Raw genomic sequence first — 19,686 nt, forward strand, 5'->3', positions numbered from 1 at the left:
ATCAATATCCCAGCCAGCTGTCTTGTTAGGCATTGACAAAATGATGCTAAGATTTAACTGAAGACACAGAATAGCTAAATCAATACAAAAGAAGAAAACAACACTAAAAGACTTAAACACCTGATTTAAAACTTATTATAATGTTACAGTAATCAAAACAGTTTGCTAGTGTTTTGAAAGGAGTAACATAGAGATCAATGAATAGAGTCCAAAAACAGACCCACACTTGTATGTTCAATTATTCAACAAATGTATCAAAGCAATTCAATGGAGGAAAAAAACCTTTTTCAATAAATGATGTTGGAATACCTGAATATCCACATGGAAAAACATGAATTTTAATCCATACTTCCTATTACACACAAAAGTTAATTCTAAATAGACCACAGACCTAAATGTAGAAGTTAAACTATAAAATTTCTAGAATAAAATAGGAGAAAATCTTTGTAACCTTGTATGAAGCAAAGATGTTTAAATAGGAAAAACAAGGCATGAAACATAAAAGAAGATGATCAACTGAACTTTACCAAAATTTAAAAATCTTATGCTCTTCAAAAAGATGCCATTAAATAAACAAAAAGGCAAGTTACACACTGGGAGAAAACATTTGCCACATACATATAAGCAAAGAAATTAATTTCACAACTAAATAAGAAAACAATTCAATTTAAAAATGTGCAAAAGATCTGAAGAGACATTCACTAAAGAAGATATATGAAAAGCCAATAAATATCTCTTAATATCTTCAATATTATTAGTCATGAGGCAGAAACCCATCAAAATGTCTAAAATTTAAAAGTTTGACAATATCAAGAGTTAGTGATGATGTGGAATACCTGGAATTCTCACATACTGCTGGTGGGAATGTAAGAAGACACAGCCACTTTGAAAAACAGTTTGGTGGTTTCTTAAAATATTAAACATGCCCTATACTACACCCAGCTTTTCCATTTCTAGATATTTACTCAAGAGAAAGGTAAACAACAGATTCAAACAAAGACTTGTACGCAAATGTTCAAAGCAACTTCATTTGTACCAGCCAAAAACCAGAAACAATTCAAACATCTTTCGTCATATGAATGAATAAAAAAGACATTGTACAGCCATACACACAAAGGACTATTACTCAGAAGATATATGCAACAAAGCAGATAACTATGCTAAGTGAATGAGACCACACACACGAGTACCTACTGTCATATTACTTTTACATAAAATATAGATACTGTAAACAAGTCTGTAAGTACAGTAAACAGATCAATGATTGCCTGGGGACAGAGGAGGAGGGAGGAACTGATTAGAAAGGGACACAAGGAAACTTTTAGGGATGACAGAAACGTTTTTTATCTTGACTGTGATGGCGGTTTCACAGGGGTATACATATGTCAAATCTTATCTAATTGTATATTTTATTTATGTGAGGTTTATTGTATGTAAGTTATATCTTAGCCAACTTGTTTAAAAAAAATTCAGTTGAGGACTCAAAGAAACCTAAATGAACTAGATTCCAAAGTAAGTAAATAAATAACAAGCCCCAGGAGAGATGACACCCATGGCTATTTTCATCCCAGATAAGTGGTAGAAGGTGACAGAATCTCCCATAGACAGGGGTCAAGAGAAGGTGGTTAAACTTTCATCAAACGTTTCATTACTGCATGATAGATTAAAATCCTGAGAAGCCCCAAAACTTAGACTGACTCAGTCTTCCACACTTGTAACCTAACATATATGTGTGGCATATGACACACCTCCCTGATACATGACACATGAAGAGGAAGAAAAATGCGACCGATGGTCAAGAGGAAACCGATAATAGAAACAGACCAAGAAATGGCCCAGATGTTGCTGTTATCAGACATACTCAAGAATCCAGTGGTATAGTTGGATAGCATGCAGAAATAGAGAGTTTACATTGAGAAATGGAAAGTAAAGAAAAAGAATCTATTGGAAATACTTAAAATAAAAATTGCACTATCAGAAATAAAAAGTTCCATTTAACTGGCTTAACATCAGACGAAAGGATCAGTGAATTTGAAGTCAGTTTAACAGAAATAATCCTAACAGAAACACAAAGAGAATAAAGAGCAAAAAATAGAAGAGCATCTGAAATCTGTAGAACAATAGCAAAAGGTCTAACACCCATGTATTTAGCGGCCTAAAAAAAACAGAAGAGAGAGGAAATGGAAGGAGAAGAAATATTTGAACAGATCGTGGCTGGGAACATTCCATAGTTGATAACAGCATTAACCCAGAGATCCAAGAAGTTCCGCAAACCCCACACGTGATAAATACAAAAAAAATCACACCTAGGCAGATTGTTATCAGACCTCTAAAATTCAAAGATTAAAAAAAAAAAACCCAAAAAACAGCCAGAGTTTTGAAAAAGAGGAAGATAATGAAGAGGGGGGGAAATGATACTATTTTTTCCTTCTCACGTAAACAATAGAAACTAGCAAACAATGAAGCAAAAGTTTACAGGCTGAAGGAAGAAAACAAAAAACAAAAAAACCCCACCTGTCTACCTTAAATTATGAATCCAAAAAATATTCTTTAAGAGTTAATATGAAAAAAACTTTTCCTAAACATTACAATTATAATTTTAGATTGGTGGAAAATTTAAAGAGACTTTATTTTAATTTGACTGAATTTCTATAAAATTCTTTCAAACATATTAATTTTCTTCTTGTTTTATTTCAAACTTCACAGGTCCTTGAAACCCAACTCTAAACCTCATTATGTTACAGAGTCTAATTCGACTACTGTATAAACAAATGCTATTGATCATACACAAAATCATTACAAACCACCAGAAAAACTTGTATATAAGCAGAAAAGATGCTAAAGCAGAGTATTTAAGAGGCTGGACCCCGCCTGGATACAAACACTGGTCCCACCGCTAATTCAATGTTATGACAATTAGGCAAATTGCTTTTCTACTCTGTGACTCTCTTTCTTCATCTGTAGAATAAGTGATGAGTAGAACATCTCTCAAGGGGTTCAATAAAAGTAATGCTGTTTGAACAATGCTTGGAATATAGTATGTGCTTAATAAATGTTGACTATTATTACTTGCTATTAGATATAAATTTATTCTAGCACCTTTACGTTACTTAGCTCAAGGCAGGGTTGACCCAAAGCAGTAGTTCTCAAAGTGTGGTCTGTAAACTCTTGGGGAATCCCGGAGCCCCTTTCACAGGATGTGCAAGGTCAGAACTATTGTCAGAACAGTACTCAGATATTATGTGCTCTTTCCACTTTCATTCTCCCAGAAGTATACAATGCAGCTTTGCAGAGACTATACGACATCTAGCAATGTCATCATTCTAACAGCTAATGGAATGAGTGCCTGCATGGAATTTTCTAAGGTACTAACTTTACGGTATATATGTATGTATTTTCAAGGATTAACTCAGTTTGCTCTCGGAATTTCTACTGTGTTCTTCCTAGCTAGCATTGGTTACACTTGCTATATAATCTCGGTAACCTCATTATTGCCCAATAAATCATTATTTTGAAATTCCCAAGTTTTTCTTGCACATACATGTAAACAGAAGAAGTACCTACACTTTGTTGTTTTACAGAAATATTAAATTATTTTAACTGTTCTGGACTTTAAACTTTCACTTAAACTGTTGTTTTAGAATTTAATCATATTTATTTTAACTTAAAGGAAAATGTATTTATATTTTTTCTTATATTTAAAGATGGTTTCTTGGCTTAACAAGAGGAGACTCGGAGACTTTATCAACCAACATATGCTCTATCTACATCTACCATGGTGAGCCTGACAGCTTTTAAATGCTTAAAACATTCCTGATGAGAGCAAGGGTGATATTAATGAATGTTAATTTTTGATACTGTATAGTAAAGTGTAAAGTGTGTCAACATGTGGAAGACCTGCAAAGCTCAGTCAACCAGCGTTTTCCAATCACCACGAAGTTACAAAATCATGAATGAATAAAGGATTCATTCAGGGAACAAAGGATTTTAATGGTTTCAGATTCCACATTGCGAGTAACCTTTAAGAAATGATCACGTCTCAAATTTTGAAATTTTTATAACAAAAATATCTACAATTACGAAAACATTATTATGCCACTCCACCTTTTTCAACTATGTATCAGTTTAAGACTTTTTTTAATATACTTCAACCTAAACAACCTGAATTTGCCATTTGTTAAAAGCATTACCTTTATTTCAACCAATTATATAATGATCATGAGTTCTTTTTAAAAAATGCATAAATACTGCTTCCAAATTACACACTTTGAGTTTTAATATATTAATCATTTGGATAACACCATTTAGCTCTTCCACAGGCTATACCTTAGACGTCACACCAATGCTATAGCTGCCAATGCATCCTTCTCTCCAACATTGGACAAGACAATGTCTTTCCTCTTTAAAGTTTATATTCTGCTCTGGACTCCATCAGAACATGCTTTCTCCGGGGCCTTTCTTCATAATTACTCTGCTTGTTCCTTAGAATCTTTACTCTTTCTGTCTACCTGAATTCCTGAATTCATCCATCCATCCAATCACTCATTCATTCATATATGCTAGAAATATTTATTATCTATTACTACATTCTAAGGGATGAGGTTTCAGGAATTAAAAACACAAACAAACAAATAAAACCAAGCCAGCTCAAGATGGTTACGCAGTGTCTCAAGTAGGGGTTGAGGGGTAGACAGAATAAAAATGCACAAATTCAGTTCAGTATGATCTATCACGACATGTTGTGATGGGGACACAGAAAATCTGCATCTAACTTTAACATGGTAAATGCTTCCTCGAAAAAATGACAAGCTGAGTCTTGCAGAATAAGTATCAAATAGCAAGGCATAGATACAAGACAAGGCTCCTTTTCCAAGGTGTAGAAAGGTATGTGCAAAAGACAAAAATAGAGAAACAAAAAAGAGCACAGTGACAAATTACAGTGACGACAGTATGCCTGCAACATGGTATTTAAGTGAGAGAATGATCAAGACACTGAGCAGCAGAGGAAGGCAGTCAAGTATGGCTTTCAGATTACCCACTTGAGGTTATACACACCGCACGATTCCCACAACACTTAAAACGGTCTTTAACACGTGGCATGCAGCAAAAATTCTTGATAAACTGACCAATGATTGCTTATCAAGGAAATCTAATGTAAAGAATCATAACCATTTAACTGTGTATAAAATAGACTGTGACAACACGCAGCTACCAATTTCCACTATGCACTGAAAGAGATCCAATACTGAGATAAAAATAACTAAACCGACTTCACTCTGGTTTGATTTAGATAGATAACCAAGGATCCAATGTGCCGGTGAGGGAAAATGTTCTAACTACCCCCAGCTAGGACAGTTCTTCATTAGCAATGAAGAAAACGAGTAATAAGAAACAAAAGTGTGAAAAAATAGCTCTTTTCAGGACCTTCTCTAATTTCTTTTGACCTTCCCCTTCCTGTTTGAGCACCATATTGTTGCCCAATGTACCCTATTTGTAGCTTCCTTTCTTATCTGAGCCCCATACGCTGGGTCTTTTAGTTACCCTTTTCTCTTAACTTTAAAAGGCTGTGTCCAAGTACCATGCTCTTGACTGAAGGCAGAAGGTAACATAATAAAAGTGACTTTTGCTGTTGGGCGAACAAGGTTGTGCTGCTCCCCTGGGTAAAACAGTTATCCCATGGCCTCCAAGAGGTACAATCCAAAGGAGTTTTAGGCCACGGGACATGACCAACGGGAGAGAACCTTTTGCTGAGCGTGGCCTTTGATGGCCCTCATTTATGACCTTGCTCTTGGCCAAGCCAGCAGGTGAGCTCTAGGTGGTAACTCAGTCTAAGCCAGGATAAACTCTTATAGCTCCCAAGAAAGGGGGACAAAAAGGAGAAGGGAAAGGCTATAACTTCAGTTTGCTAACCAAGATAATTTGCTAACCAAGCAAAGTACAAACTCTATCAAGAAATACCACAGCTTTCCTACATACCACTGCTGAATTTTTTGGCATAAGACAACCCAGCAAGAGCTTACGAATATTACTCTGAGTAATCACCACAGAAAAGAACCAGAAATAGATGTTGTGGCACATTAAATTATTTGCCATAGAGGTGGACAAAGAGCAATGTTACTTACAATTAGTGGTTGCAAATATTTTGAAACATTAAAAGAAATGAAATTTTACCCAAACAGTTTTCACTGGGAGGACTGCTTTTTGCTAATCACATTTATAAATTTATAGTGCTTCTCCAGTGTAAGAATATTTCCTTTTAAATCCTGACATTATCAAGTATTGATAATGTTATTGGGTTTATCTAAATCTTTCCCATGTTACATTTTTAACCTTCTAAATACTTCACCCATGGTGCTATCTTGATTAAACTTTATGCTCACAAATATACAACTTGAAAGTTTCTGTTACACCAACAGAACACTGAAATTCCTGATCCTATGTTTTATTAACTTAACACGTAATATAAACTATATATCATTTAACTACTTACAGCATATTTGAAGCTGCAAAGTGATTGCAAATTGAGAACAATAAGCAGCTAACAATTTCAGTGCATACACATAAAATTAAACTAGTGAAGTACAAAACTTCTCTAATAAAAACACACAATATTAAAGTTATAGGGTTTCTCAACCTTACAGATGGAAACAACTGATGCAAGGTAAGAAGCCAAGTCATTTCCTAGTTGACTAGAAATGCATATCAAACTTTGAATAGCTCGAATTGATTTACGAAGGTCTAATTAAAAGTAATACATATGCCATTTATCCGTTCCCCAAACTCAAAAAAACAAAAAAGTTTCCATCTTACCTAATAAAGCAAAGACTCAGCCTGACATCCTGGTCTTGCTGTAATCTAAACCCACTCTACCTTAAATCTTTTTATAAATATTCCCCAACATAGCCTCCTTGCTCCAAGCAGACCCGTATCATATCACACATTTTTACTGAGTGCTTATGATCCACGGAGCACTTCTATTAGGTGTCTGTGAATACAATGGGAACCAAACAGAAATGGTACCTCCTCCCAGAGAGTATCAGGCTAATGGGGAAAACACAATTCAGCAAGCAACTGTGGCACAGAACGATCACATCAGGGGAATTACAGGGAGTTGCAGGAAAACATAACAAGGCACTCAATTCAGACTTGAAAGATCAGGGAAAGCTTCTAAGAAGTAGAGCCTCCCCTGAGATTTAAAGGATGAGTAGGTATGGATCTCTCAAAGATGGAGCAAGGGGAAAGGCAATCTAGAAAAGGAGGGAGGGGGAATCATATCCCCCACAAAGGAATAATTCAAAGCTGTGGGCTGAGAAGACTTGGTGTCATCCTTTCTCCCTCCATACCTCGGTTACAAACACACACACTCTCACCTGCTTCCTGCAGTGTTCCTGTCTTCTGCCTAGAACACTCTTCTCACTGTTCTCTACATTTAAATCCCACAGGTCCTGCGAAGTCCAACATCCTGGTCCTGTTTCAAAATCTCAACTAAGTGCCAGATCTTCTCTAGAAAGCCTTCTTCAATACTTCCATCCTGCAGAACTCTCTCCCTTCTTATAAGTCCTTTAGAACTCATAAAAACTGCACCACACTATTAGGCTCACGGTTAAGTGTTGACATGTATAATTCTGAGACTATTTCTGGGTTCTGTTATCTCCACACGCAGACTTTAAATTCCCTCCAGTCAGGGACTGTGTCATAAACTTCGCTTGGATCTTCCTTGGATCTTATGACAAACATAATCCGTAATAAACTTTATTGAGAGAGGCACAAAAAAGTGACTGAACCTCTGAGAGGAGTGTCATAAAATAAAAAACAAGCTGAAGCTTTCAAGAATTACAAATTCAAAAATCTTCTTTTAATTCTTATTATTATTACCAGATAAAGTGGTGGTAATGGCATTTTTATTAGATATAAGAAGACTATACTGACCGCTGAGGGATGAAGAAATTCAAACAATAGCACAAGACGAGACAGGCAGAAGTACTCCATTCTTGCTTGGTTTCATTACCATTTCTCAAGAAAATAATATCCATACTGACAAAAGTAAGACAAAAATCAAAATAACAAATTTAAGGCTCAAGAGATAGTATTATATTAAATATTCTAAATGAATTTAAATCCATTCATTTGGAGAAATTACATTACAAAGTACTGAAAGCATTTGTGGATGAGATAAGGTGATACTTAAAATCATCTTTAAAAATATGATGAAGAGAAAAGTTGATAGAGAACAAGGAATCTAACCATTGTCTCAATTTTTAAAATACAGAAGGTGGATTTCACTAGCTGTAGCCTACAAAGCGTGACATTAACGCCAGGCATGATTCCCAAGACATTCTTGAAACTATGGTATGTGAGCACTCAAAATGTGAAGTGTTGTGACCTATAAGCTGGTGAGAGGTCACAAGGAACATGTCACTGTAAACTAACCTGGTGTTATTTCCTTTTGTTTTTAATAGAGTTACTTGATATCTATTTTGCAGAAAGTGGAAATGCATTTCAGCAAGGAATCTGACCAAGTCTGTCACAGTATACTCCTGGGCTACACAAAGGAATGTGAACTCTGAGGAAAGAGAGCTGCTTAACTACCTAACTGGCTGAACAGCCTTATCAAGAGGACTAATTCATGGACTCACATAAAGCAAAAGGAAAGTGTCTAGGATCATGCCGAACGTCCTACCAGTTTAGCATTTTACACTGTTACTTGGATGAAGATGTTAACTGTATCCCGATCAAATCTGTTAATGCCTCTAACTTGGGAAGAATGGCTAATCTGTATCAAGGAATCAGAATCCAAAAATATCTTGACCTTTTGGAACAACAGGCTAACTATACTAAAGTAAAGATTACATTTAATTGCAGTAAGTATTTTCAAGAATCCCAACTGAGTGGCCAAATTTACAATTAGGGAGAAGTATGTTTGCAGAAAAGTAAGCAAAAAAGATGCATAATTAAACAGTGTAGTACAGATGTAAAAAAAGGAAAACAAAAGTGAGAGAAGAGCGGATTACATTTTAGGATGATTTACTATACAGTATCTAGATGAGATAACCCAGTATACCCAATGATATTAGTCCACTCCTCTATGTTCAGCTCGGGGAGTCACATTTAAGAAAACCAGGGGTGCATCCGAAGGAGAAATTCCCTGATGATAATGAGACTCTCAAACCACACCAAGTCAGGATGAAATGAAGAAACTGAATATTATCATAGAGACTAGAAGACTTGTCATATACAGAAGCATTTTGTATAAGTACTGTAAGAGGTAAAAATCAAGATATGAATATTATAGAGCCATTAGTATAGTTCAATATAAGAAAAGAGTTCTTATGCTCAGAACAGGTCAAATGAAAAAATGCCTCCTCTGTTCAATATGAATCTTTATAGTTTGCCTAAATCGATCTTAGCATTCTCTGTGAATTAGGAAATAAGGTCATCTGCTAAGAATGAAAAGAGTGAGTATAATTTGGGTGGACTGGAAAACCTGGAAAAATCTAGAACATGTACTATGGAGAATGTGATATGGCATTAACCAAGAAAGAATAAAGAAACTTCCTAGCACTGTTAACTACTCCTTAATCTGAAGTTACAGAGAATCAATTTGTAGTTGGCCAAAAGATACAGTTTTATCACTTTGTCCAGCTAAATTCCACAGCAAAGAAGGCAGAGCAGACATTAAAGAAAATGAAGCAGAGATTGGGAAGGCAGGTTCTGGTAAGTGCAGTAGCAAGAGATTTGAGGACTGGAGCCGAGTTGCTTGGACATTGCTGTCCAAGATTAGTGGTAAGCAAAGAGAGGAGAGCATGAGAAAATTGGGGGTATCCAAGGGACAATCATGGGAGAGGAAGGTGTTGAGTGGTAGTGAGTGAGTGGAATTATTGAAGGATAGGAGGTTGTGGTCAGAAACAGAATATGAGATTCTCAGCTTTTTCAACTGGGGCAATTCTGAGTGATGAGAAGGCCCAGGTTGGAGACTACCTGTGCATTTCCAAAGGGAAGTGGAGCAGGCTAAGGTCCTGTGAAAGCCGAACATGGAGATTTGAATGAAGTCTTAAACAATAACAGCTGATTAAAGTGTAGAAAGGAAAACCGTCATTATTTTAGATTCCAGAGGAAAGTGGAATATTCAGGTGGTCAATAAGCACCGGTAATGGAGAGAGGGTAACACTAGTGAAAGATATAAACTCATAAAGACAGAGGGTAATTGGGCAATGGTGAAAGACATAATAGTTTAGAAGCAGTTCTGAACAGGCTGCAAGCCATATGACAGAAGAGCACAGAAGTGTCTCTGTATGACCAAGACCATGTAGGGTCATTGCAAAACAAATATCATCTTCAAATTGTATTCTAGAATAGAACAACCTATAGCATCAAAGCACAAAAAAATTAATTCAACAATTACAAAGGCAACAAAATTAAGCTGATTAGACACTATGTGCCAGGCACTGTGGAGCCAATGATGAATATCCTCAGGGAGATTTCAGTTTGGTGGGAGATAGGGACAACTAAACAGGTACTCTCAACGTAATGTGGCATAGCGAAAGAGGATACATGAATAGGTCAGACCTGGAAAAAAACATCAAGATTAAGAAGTTTTCCTTGGTCTGCCTGACTCCTTTTCCCCAGGGTGTTCACTCTCAAAGCCATTGTCTTCAGTTGGCTTCCTGCTAATTCCTGCTATGGGGAGGAGGAGGTGGTGGTATGGGAGTTAATTAATTAGAGGTGCCTTTGATTTTCTGAAAGGGAGGGTTCATTTTAATAAAAAGATTACTAATGGCCAGAAAGCATTCCAGGGAATTGAAGCTAGTAACTACAAGCAGTGAGAATCGCATTTTTGTGGAAAGGAGAGATCACACCCCTGAGCTTCTCAAGGTTTATGAGGCAGCCTTTCTCTCCTACTGTAGGCTGAGAGGGGAGCTGGCCTAAAATCTTCACTCCTCACAAATAATTCTGTTCATACTCTATGAGCCTCAAGGCTATAGGAACAGGAAGCCTGTTGGCCTGAACCCAAACCCAGGGGAGAGAAAAAAATACAGAATGGGTCAGACACTTCTAAACTCTTCGAGAGAAATAAAGGAAGCAAATAGGATTTAGGATAGCCAAAAAGTGACTCCACCCCCAAATAAGACAACTAGTCTATGGGCAACGAAATTTGTTCATCTAAAGACCTAAAAACTGCCTAAAGCTCTTTTTGTAGCAAGTCGAGATGGAGATACTTAAAACAAAACTATTGCACAGCCACCTAATAAACACTTACTGAAGAAATTTAGACGGCTTAGAGACTAAAAACCATTGAAATTATGAATATTTTAGACAGAAAAATATCTGTTACTACAAATATGCAGAAAAGTAATAAATAGTAATGTTCAAGAAAAGTTGCTAGGGTAAATATTTATAATTAAGCAGTATAAAAATCTGTGCTATAAAAGTTGTATATTCTAGCAAATAAAAGAAAAGCTAAGCAACTTTCTGGCAAATCTGACATACAGAAAACATTCTGAATAGCTATTTTACTCCAAAATGTTTTCCCATCAGGAACATACATTTTGATTTGGTTTATCCAAATATTCGTTTATCTTTCCATTTCTCTTTACCTGGAGAGATTCATTCTTAATGCTAATTTGATTTTTATTTATTTCCGGAAAAAAGGTTAATTAGAAATTTTGGGGGTACGTCTGTTGTTTTAAACTAACTTGTAAAAAAATCAATATTCTCCCCCCTTACACTCATATTGTTAGAAAATGCAACCTACAAATATAAATACAAAATTTAATTTCCCATGTATGGCTCCTGACAAAATTCAAGGTTATGCAATATCTTTATTTATCAAAAAAAGTGATGACAAAACTACTGATATTTAGTCACAAAAATATTTCATCAACATATTCATAATAGAAATGATTTAATTATAGTTATCAATTACTTCTTTAGCTTTTAGTACAATATGATATTAATTAAAAGTTTTTCAAATTAATGCCTTAAAACAAGATTATTTAATAAACCAAAGTTATAAGAGATATAAGTACAAAGCATTGTGAAGTTTTCCTTCACTTCTTTTTCCACATTTCATTTTCCTTTGGTGTTGCCAGATATAAATAAAATAACTTTACATTCCTTTCTGCATTCTCTAAATGACATAAAACTCTCTTAAACGTTATTTTATACCTGGACATCCAGAAACAGTGCCTTTACAGGTCTATTTATTTGTAAACACTATGAAACACCACACCAAGCATAAGTACTTTATATTTTTGTTGGGTTTCAAAGAAAGAAAAACACAATTTTTACTTTCTCTGTCTAACTGGAAAGAAATCTTACAGTACAAGAAGAAACAGAAGACACCCATCTATTCATTACAAATTTCTACTAAAACTTCACCTACCTCAGTTTCCTAACTGATCCATTTAAAAACACACAAGTGGGTCTACGTTATATGGAATGTTTAATTATTGTAACAGTATTTAGCTATTCCAGAATTTTTCCTACCATTACTCTATGTCTGCAGGCTCTATGTAGAGAGTCTATTGTTTTGGCAAGAAAAAGTGTAGCTTACATATTTTAACTGTGTGGTTCTTATTTTTCTATTGAGTCACAGATCTCTCTGGATATCTCAGGACTCTGGACTATTTCCCTAAAAATGCAGCAACTCAAAGTTTAAATACAATTTCAGGGACTTCAAGACCTCCCGAAGCAAAACCACAGACCGAGTTGCTTAGTAAATGAACAGAGCATAGACTTCCCAGATGACCTCCACTGAAAGAGTATTAAGTTTATATGGCTTCTTAACAAATGAAGGTTTGCTTCAGGATTTTAGACATTCATATCGTTGTTATGATGTTGTTAATGATTTTTACCACTCTTCACAACATAGTACCTGAAATGACCACTGCTGAAGAGAAAAATATGCCATTTTAAGAAAAGCAACAGATCAGTTCTACATTATGAACCAAGATACAAAGATCTACAACAATCATTAAGTGCTTCAACGTTTATCTACATGTAACTGAAGTCAATGATGTTCCTACCAAAACCAGTTCTAGTAAGTAGGTAAACATTGAATGAAGTCACCATCAGAGGACGAAGCTCGAAAAGTCACTAGTAAACATGCCATAAATGAAGCTCGAATTACAAATACACTCTATATATGACCTGTTATATTTAAAACTCAGAGAGCACTCCCAGATGTTGGAAATCAAGATGCCTTCGACGAGTAACCAGTAAGTGAGATGTACAACCTTCTGGTTTACTTCAGAAGAGGTAAACTGTCAAGTGCAAAATGAAGGAACTACTATGTGAAAACAAGTGAGCAAAAGAAAGATGCATGAAATCTGGAACCTGAAATCACACGAACACATTGCAACGGTACCCCTCACACAAATGTCACAAGGAGGCTCCTCAGCCCACGGAGTGCAGGCACAGATCTGACGCGTAAAGACGATTATAACCCCAGGCTCCCTGTTCCCCAAAGAGCGGCAGTCATAATGAAAACAGAAATCGGACCTCCAAGCAGTAATTAACACGCGCGCGTGCACGCACGCACGCACACACACAGACACTTACTCTGAGCCCCCGGGCAGCTCCAAGGTAAGTTTGCCGGCTGCTTTCTCTAAGCAACCCAGCGATCCTGGCTGTTTGCTCTCGAGGAGGGGGAATCACTCACCGACGCAGCAGCCAGCGAGCTGAAGTGGCGGTAAAGCCCGGGCGCGGCCTCCAGCCCCGCCGGCTGTGAGCTCGGGGCGTCCCTTGGCGACTCCAGCTCGCCCTCCCGTGCGCCGGAGGCCGCAGCGCTGCGCCGGGCTGGCCGAGCCCGCCGCCGGGAGCCAGGGTCGTGGGAGAGCTGCGGCCGGGGCGCGCCCCCCGCGTTCTCACGCCCGGGCCCTGCGAGCGCTGTAGACGACACTGCGCGGCCCGGCGCCCACCCCGTGTCAGTTCTCCCCCCTCGGGCGCCGGAGGTCCCCCGAGCCCCGAGCCGGGCCCCCGGGCGCTGTCTCTTTTGCTCCCTCGCTCCTCCCCAGCGTGGGAACCGGGCTCCGGGCCCCCGGGGCTGGGCAGCTGGGATCACGAGGACGACTTCCCAGGGAGGAAGAAGGATAGTCCGGGCCGGGGGCCCGAGGAGAGGGACCGTACCTCTGGGGAACCCCGCGTGGGCACTCAGCGACCACTTACTCGGTGGTTTCCCAGAGCCTGGGGCAGCGTTTCCGGATCTCCAGCAGCTCCAAGGCGCGCCTCGCGAATCCGCACTGAGAACGCAGAAAGAGAGTGGGCGTCAACGGCGGGAGGCCGTGGGCGGGAGAGGGGACCCTGCAGTGGCACCTGCCGGTCCCTGCGCGAGTGTACCCAGCGCGCACGCGGCCGCGACGCTCCCACTTGGGCTCCCTCCTGTCTACCTGCTCAACAGGCTGGGCGGGACGCGCCGCGCCTCGCAAACCCGCTTCCCCGCCCTGCTTCGAAGCAATCCCTTCTCGCTGTGGTCGCTCTGTGTCTCTGTCTCTCTCTCTCTCTCTCTGATGACCCTCAAAGGATCCCTTGCAGTTTCTCTTCCTACTGCATTGGACTTCTTTCCAGAACCCTCCTCTTCCCTGCACCGAAAGACTGAAAAAGAAAGTAGCGGCTAAAACGCATCATGGTGAAGTCACTCAGGGCCCGGGTCCCTGGGCTGCTCTCGGGGCTCCCGCCCCCGCAGGAGTGGGGCGCCTGGGGCTGCTCCCCCTGCCTCTCTCTGCTTTTTGCCTCAAGTCTAGAGCAGCGAAAGTGTAGGAAAACTGCATAGAAACCTGCTTGTGGAAAACCAGCTTCGTGCTGAGTCCCACCCACTATGCCCAGACTGGAGCAGGGGAACTGAGTCCTGGCCCCTCTGTCTGCCCAATCGCCATCCCAGCAGTTACAGTGTGGAAGGAGCGACGAGGGGAAGGGAACAAAAGAGGAGAAAGAAAAGAGAGGGAGGGAACTCAAGGAAAATTTGGCCCACTTAAAAAAAATCTTCTCTAGAATGCATTGGTCCGCAAAAAATGGTAGTTAAAAAAACACCAGCATTCCTGCTGGGAAGTTGACGCTGGCACGAATGGTTTTCTTATCCTGGTTTTCAGGTTTAAAGCTAATCGTCTCCTTTGCAAATATAATTCTATGGTTGTAGAACATTTAGCTCTTTCCAGTAAGGCCCTGATTCTGCTTGGTTCAGTATATTGAGTTCTACTCGTTGGGGGGGGGGGGGGGGGGGGGAGGGTGTGTGTGTGTGTGTGTGTATTCCAGCACAGAAAAAAAAGTTCTGTTATGAATGTTTGTGAGTCACCTTTCTGACTTAAAACTAAAATCTCATTATGCTATTTCACTGTGAATTCACAATTAATCGTGATTATGTGATCCTTCTTCATATCCAGCAACTCTGAGAGAACTTGTTCATGGTTATCTCCAATTCTTGTATTTCTCCCTAAACCCACCAAGTCTGGTCCCATTTTAGGCTCACCACATTTGAAAATTTTCCTCCCAGCCTTGCCTACTGTGTTCTCCTCTTGCCAAACGTTAGTCAGAATAAACAGAAAAAAAGACATTTAAATAAGGGAGAAAAAAGGTATTTAACTAAACTTTACTTTAGTATCAGGCAAAAGTTCAGAGCTATACATTTTCATTTTTTAGTTCTGCCATCTCTGAAACATCTTTCTCTACTCCCAACTCCTGATAGTCTCTTTGCTAAGTAGGGCTTTTGCCCTCAGAGTACTGAGAATTTAAGAGCTAGAAGGAAAAACAGAAAGAAATATTAACACATAATTGAAAGAGGGTCTCTTACCATTTTTCAAAAAAATAGATTTAATGGTATGAAAGCACAGAGGAAGAAGAGAGATCTTCTGATAGGCGAAATACTTCATAATGAAGCAGCCTTAGAGTTAGGCCTTAAAAAATTGCTCTTCTTTGGGAAAAGATAGAAATTGAGGAAGTTTTTGTTTTTGTTTTGTTTTTTTTCAGGCAGAGGAAAACTTGTGACCAAAGGCATGGAGGTGAGACGGCATGACACCGATATTCAAGAAACAGACAGGGATGTCATTTGGTAGAAATGCAAAGTACATGAAAAAAAGTATACAAAGCTAAGATAGAAAGATCAGTTGGGTCCAAATGGCCTTATTTGCCTGTCCTCTAGTTGTCATGCATTGTAGGCTTGTGTAAAGCCTGTTTTTTTGTTTTTGTTGTCCTCTACTGGCTTGACTCTTGTCAATATTCCTTTCATCCTGGAACATGACTTGCTTAACCTATTCATTTCTGTCTTTACCAACCTCGAATTCTATAGCACACGGAACTCCTTGATAAGAACTGCAGTTAACCTCAGTAATTTCCACCAGGGGCTATTTGGTTTTACCAAGGGTAAACTCTTAGCTGGAAAGTGTCTTGCATTTGCCTTCTCCCATCCTTTGTTAATATCAGGCATTGGAGTATATGGGGAAAGCAACCAATCTAGGGTGCTTGAACCACCAAACAGTGATTGTGAGAGACATGCTCTAATCTAGATGTTTGCTATGCGCTGAAAAATACTGAGTTCCTTGGTGTTAGGGAAGTAATCTTTCCAGCCTAAGTGCCTAGCAAAGAACATATTTCATAGTAGGGAGTCAGTAAAGTGACTGTTGAGTGGATAAATGAATTTCTGAATATTTCATCATCTTCCAGGTCCGTTCTTCTGTCTTGTAGATGGTGTGTAAGTTAAAACCTACTTGCCTCCACTTTATTGAGAAACAGAAAGTTGTCATGACAACTTAATAAAAATGTTAACAAGGACAAGTATTCAGTTTAAAGCAATCCTCGGTAGCCTTGTCAGAAAAGCTCCAGCAGAAAGGATCTGGCAGAAAAGCTCAAGATTTTCTTCTCAAGATGCTTTGTTTTTCCTGTCCCCACAATTGAAAACAATACAAAAGCTTTCGAAGGAGGTCGGGTGTGTTCAGAGTGGAAGGCTGTGGATGAAAAGCATTCAAATATGTATTCTTTTTACACTTGCAAATGACAGTGGCAACCAGAGGTGTTCTAATTCCTTGCTACTCACACTGTGGTCTGTGTATCAGCAGCATCAGCAGGATGATCTTGTCAGAAATGCAGAAGCTTAGACCCCACGCCAAACCTGCTGAATCAGAATATTCATTTAACAAAATCTTCATGCATTCCTATGTATTTTAAAGTTTGAGAAGCACTCATCTACAATCAACTCATTAAATAGGCTAGACCTAGAAAGGGGTTGTATGAATCTGTTTAAACCAGGGATTTTTAGAACTAGCACCTTTCTTTTTTCTGGAATATTATTGCCATATCACCTCAAATAAAGTAATGAACTAATAGATTCATCTCTACTGGTTTCTTGGTCCAGTTCATAAGCTAAAAACACAAATTCATAAACCAAAGGGAATTGAGAGAAAGCAGCAGAAGGAATGCAGCAGAAGGGAAAAAATGAGAGGAACGTTGTACAGTGTTGTATACTTTTTTTTTTAATATCTCAGGGGCACAACTTCACTTTATCTTTTAGCAAACAAAAAAAGCACTGATTGTACTATTTATTCAAATCAGGATAACTTGTCAAGCATGAGAAAACTAAGATAAACTTCATTATCTTTTTTCCTCTTTGTTACTCTTTCTTCCTCCTTTTTGTCTTAAGATTATTTGTTTTCAATTTATTTTAAGCATACCTAGTTGGATAAATTTTACCCTGGTCAATTATTGGGACCATGCTAGCCCTCCAAAATGTCTTTTTTGGAATGTGAAATTTTAATTAGGAAAAGCAGATCATGTGAGGTTGGAGTCCCTAAATTTCTAATCGTGGTTCAGATATTCATGAAGCAGCTTGGACTTTAAGAGACTTCAGTGGTGACAGAAGTGTTGCTTACTATATTTTCTCAAAACAATTGATATTTGTTAGTGGTAAATTGAGTGGCACTCAGAATAATGCCCTTCCACTCCCAGCCCAAAGAGGTCCTTGTCCTAATCCTGGAAACCTGTGAATATGTTGTGTTACACGGCGTATGGCAAGGGAGAACTAAAGTTGCACATAGAATTGGGGTTGCTAATCAACTGACCTTGAGATGGAGAGATTATCCCAGATTATTCTTCTTGGTCCGTTGTAATCACAAGGGTCCTTATAAATGAAAGAGGGAAGCAAGAGAGTCAGAGTCGGAGAGAGTCAGAGTGATGCAATGTGAGAAAGACTTGATCAGTAATTGCTGGCTTTGAAGATGGAAAGGGGTTATTACCAAGGCATGTGTTCAGCCTCTAGGAGTTGGATAAGCCTAGAAAACTGATTCTCCTTTAGAGCTCCAGAACAGAAGCGGCCCTGCTAACACTGTGATTTTAATCCAGTGAGACGCATTGCCGACTTCTGACCTCCAGAAATGTAAGATCATACATTTGTATTAAGTAACTAGATGTGTGGTTATTTGTTATAGCAGCAATAGGAAACTAATATAGATTTTGGTCCTGGAAAGTGGAGAGCTGCTGCAACAAATACCTAAAAATGTGCAAGTTTGGAATGGGGAAATGGCAAAGGCTGGAAGAATTCTTTGGAGCCTGATTTTTAGAAAGCCTAGGTTGCTTTGAATGTGCTGTTAGAAAGAATGTGGATGTTAACTCTGTTAGTGTGATCTCTGAAACATGGTAGAGAAAAACCTGTATCGTCTTACAGATTACTCAATATGTCATGAAGGGATGGCTGGTAGAAATATGGGTGTTGAAACTGCTCCCTGTGAGGGTGCTGACACAACTGAGGAACAGTTATTGGCAACAGGAGGAAAGGATATCCTCATTATATAGTGGCAGAACTTAGTTGAATCATAGTCTGCCAGTACAGAAATGACGAGTCTGGATATATAAAGGAGAAGATTTCTAAGCCAAGTATTGAAGGCACGGCCTGGTTTCTTCTTGCTGCTTGTTGTAAAATGTGAGAGGAAAGAGAGACTGAGGGAAGACTTATTAAGTGAAAAAGAACCAGGACTTGGTGATTTAGGAAATCCTCAGCTTATCTAGATGGGAAAAGATGCCATGCTATTCTTTTACAGGTAAACCCAATGTCCTTGTACTTCGGCGATACTGAGAGATTTTATTGATTCTCGTATTTGAAAAATCTGCTAAATGTATTGATACAATGGATCTGCATATTCTTATTTTATGTTCTAAAGTAATAGTTATATTGACTTTTAGCTCTGATATCATTACATAGCACTAGCATTCCATAAATTGTTTGTGCTTCAAGAGGAGACCAAAATGGTACCCTATGGACCTCAATATATTTAATGCTGCTTTAAAAATGCTACCTCATAGGAATAACTTATAATTTCATTGACTTCAGGAAACTGACAAGAAAGCATAGGTTGGAAACAATGACGTAAAAAGTCCCAAAGATGACGGAGGTCATGGATACTGCAAAATAAAGATTTGAGAAACTTCTTCAAAGGTATTTATTTAATGTAACTATGTCTACTCTATCCAGTAAAAGATTTTTTACATGAGTAAAAGTTGACAAGTTTAAAACAAACAATTCAGCCATACAAAGGTATGTCTGTAAAAAAAGAGTCCATAGCTATGTTTAAGTGTTTATTCTAACTTAGTTCAAAAACACACTTAGTTTTCAATATTGCATTTTCTTGTCTAGCTTAGTCCCTAGCTCTCACTCTGCTTTCACAAGATTTCTAGGCCTTCCAAAATAATTAGTCATATAAAGACAGA

General features: G+C 38.4%; 1 protein-coding gene and 1 long non-coding RNA gene across 16 annotated transcripts in view; one reads left to right on the forward strand and one right to left on the reverse strand.

The window, feature by feature from the left end:
* The window catches only part of GUCY1A1 (guanylate cyclase 1 soluble subunit alpha 1), a 63,777-nt gene extending 48,883 nt beyond the window's left edge, over positions 1 to 14,894 (reverse strand). For 3 of the 10 annotated variants that reach the window (XM_070611524.1, XM_070611529.1, XM_070611527.1), the window contains exons 1-2: positions 14,388 to 14,530; positions 14,167 to 14,240 (exon numbers count right to left, since the gene is read on the reverse strand). The gene's annotated coding sequence lies outside the window, so the exon portion shown is untranslated. Of the gene's footprint in view, positions 1 to 7,370; positions 7,684 to 13,560; positions 14,257 to 14,387; positions 14,531 to 14,774 lie in introns of those variants that run through there. The other 7 variants (XM_070611525.1, XM_070611531.1, XM_070611528.1 and 4 more) reach the window with 7 other exon arrangements.
* LOC103562609 (uncharacterized) overlaps positions 12,772 to 19,686 on the forward strand; it is a 128,591-nt gene continuing 121,676 nt past the window's right edge. For 3 of the 6 annotated variants that reach the window (XR_011537739.1, XR_011537741.1, XR_011537743.1), the window contains exons 1-2: positions 13,171 to 13,584; positions 19,310 to 19,414. This is a non-coding gene — a long non-coding RNA (uncharacterized lncRNA). Of the gene's footprint in view, positions 13,585 to 15,960; positions 15,993 to 19,309; positions 19,415 to 19,686 lie in introns of all 6 variants that reach the window. The other 3 variants (XR_011537738.1, XR_011537740.1, XR_011537742.1) reach the window with 2 other exon arrangements.

The sequence above is a fragment of the Equus przewalskii genome, chromosome 2, assembly GCF_037783145.1.
Source record: "Equus przewalskii isolate Varuska chromosome 2, EquPr2, whole genome shotgun sequence".
NCBI classification, from domain to species: domain Eukaryota; kingdom Metazoa; phylum Chordata; class Mammalia; order Perissodactyla; family Equidae; genus Equus; species Equus przewalskii.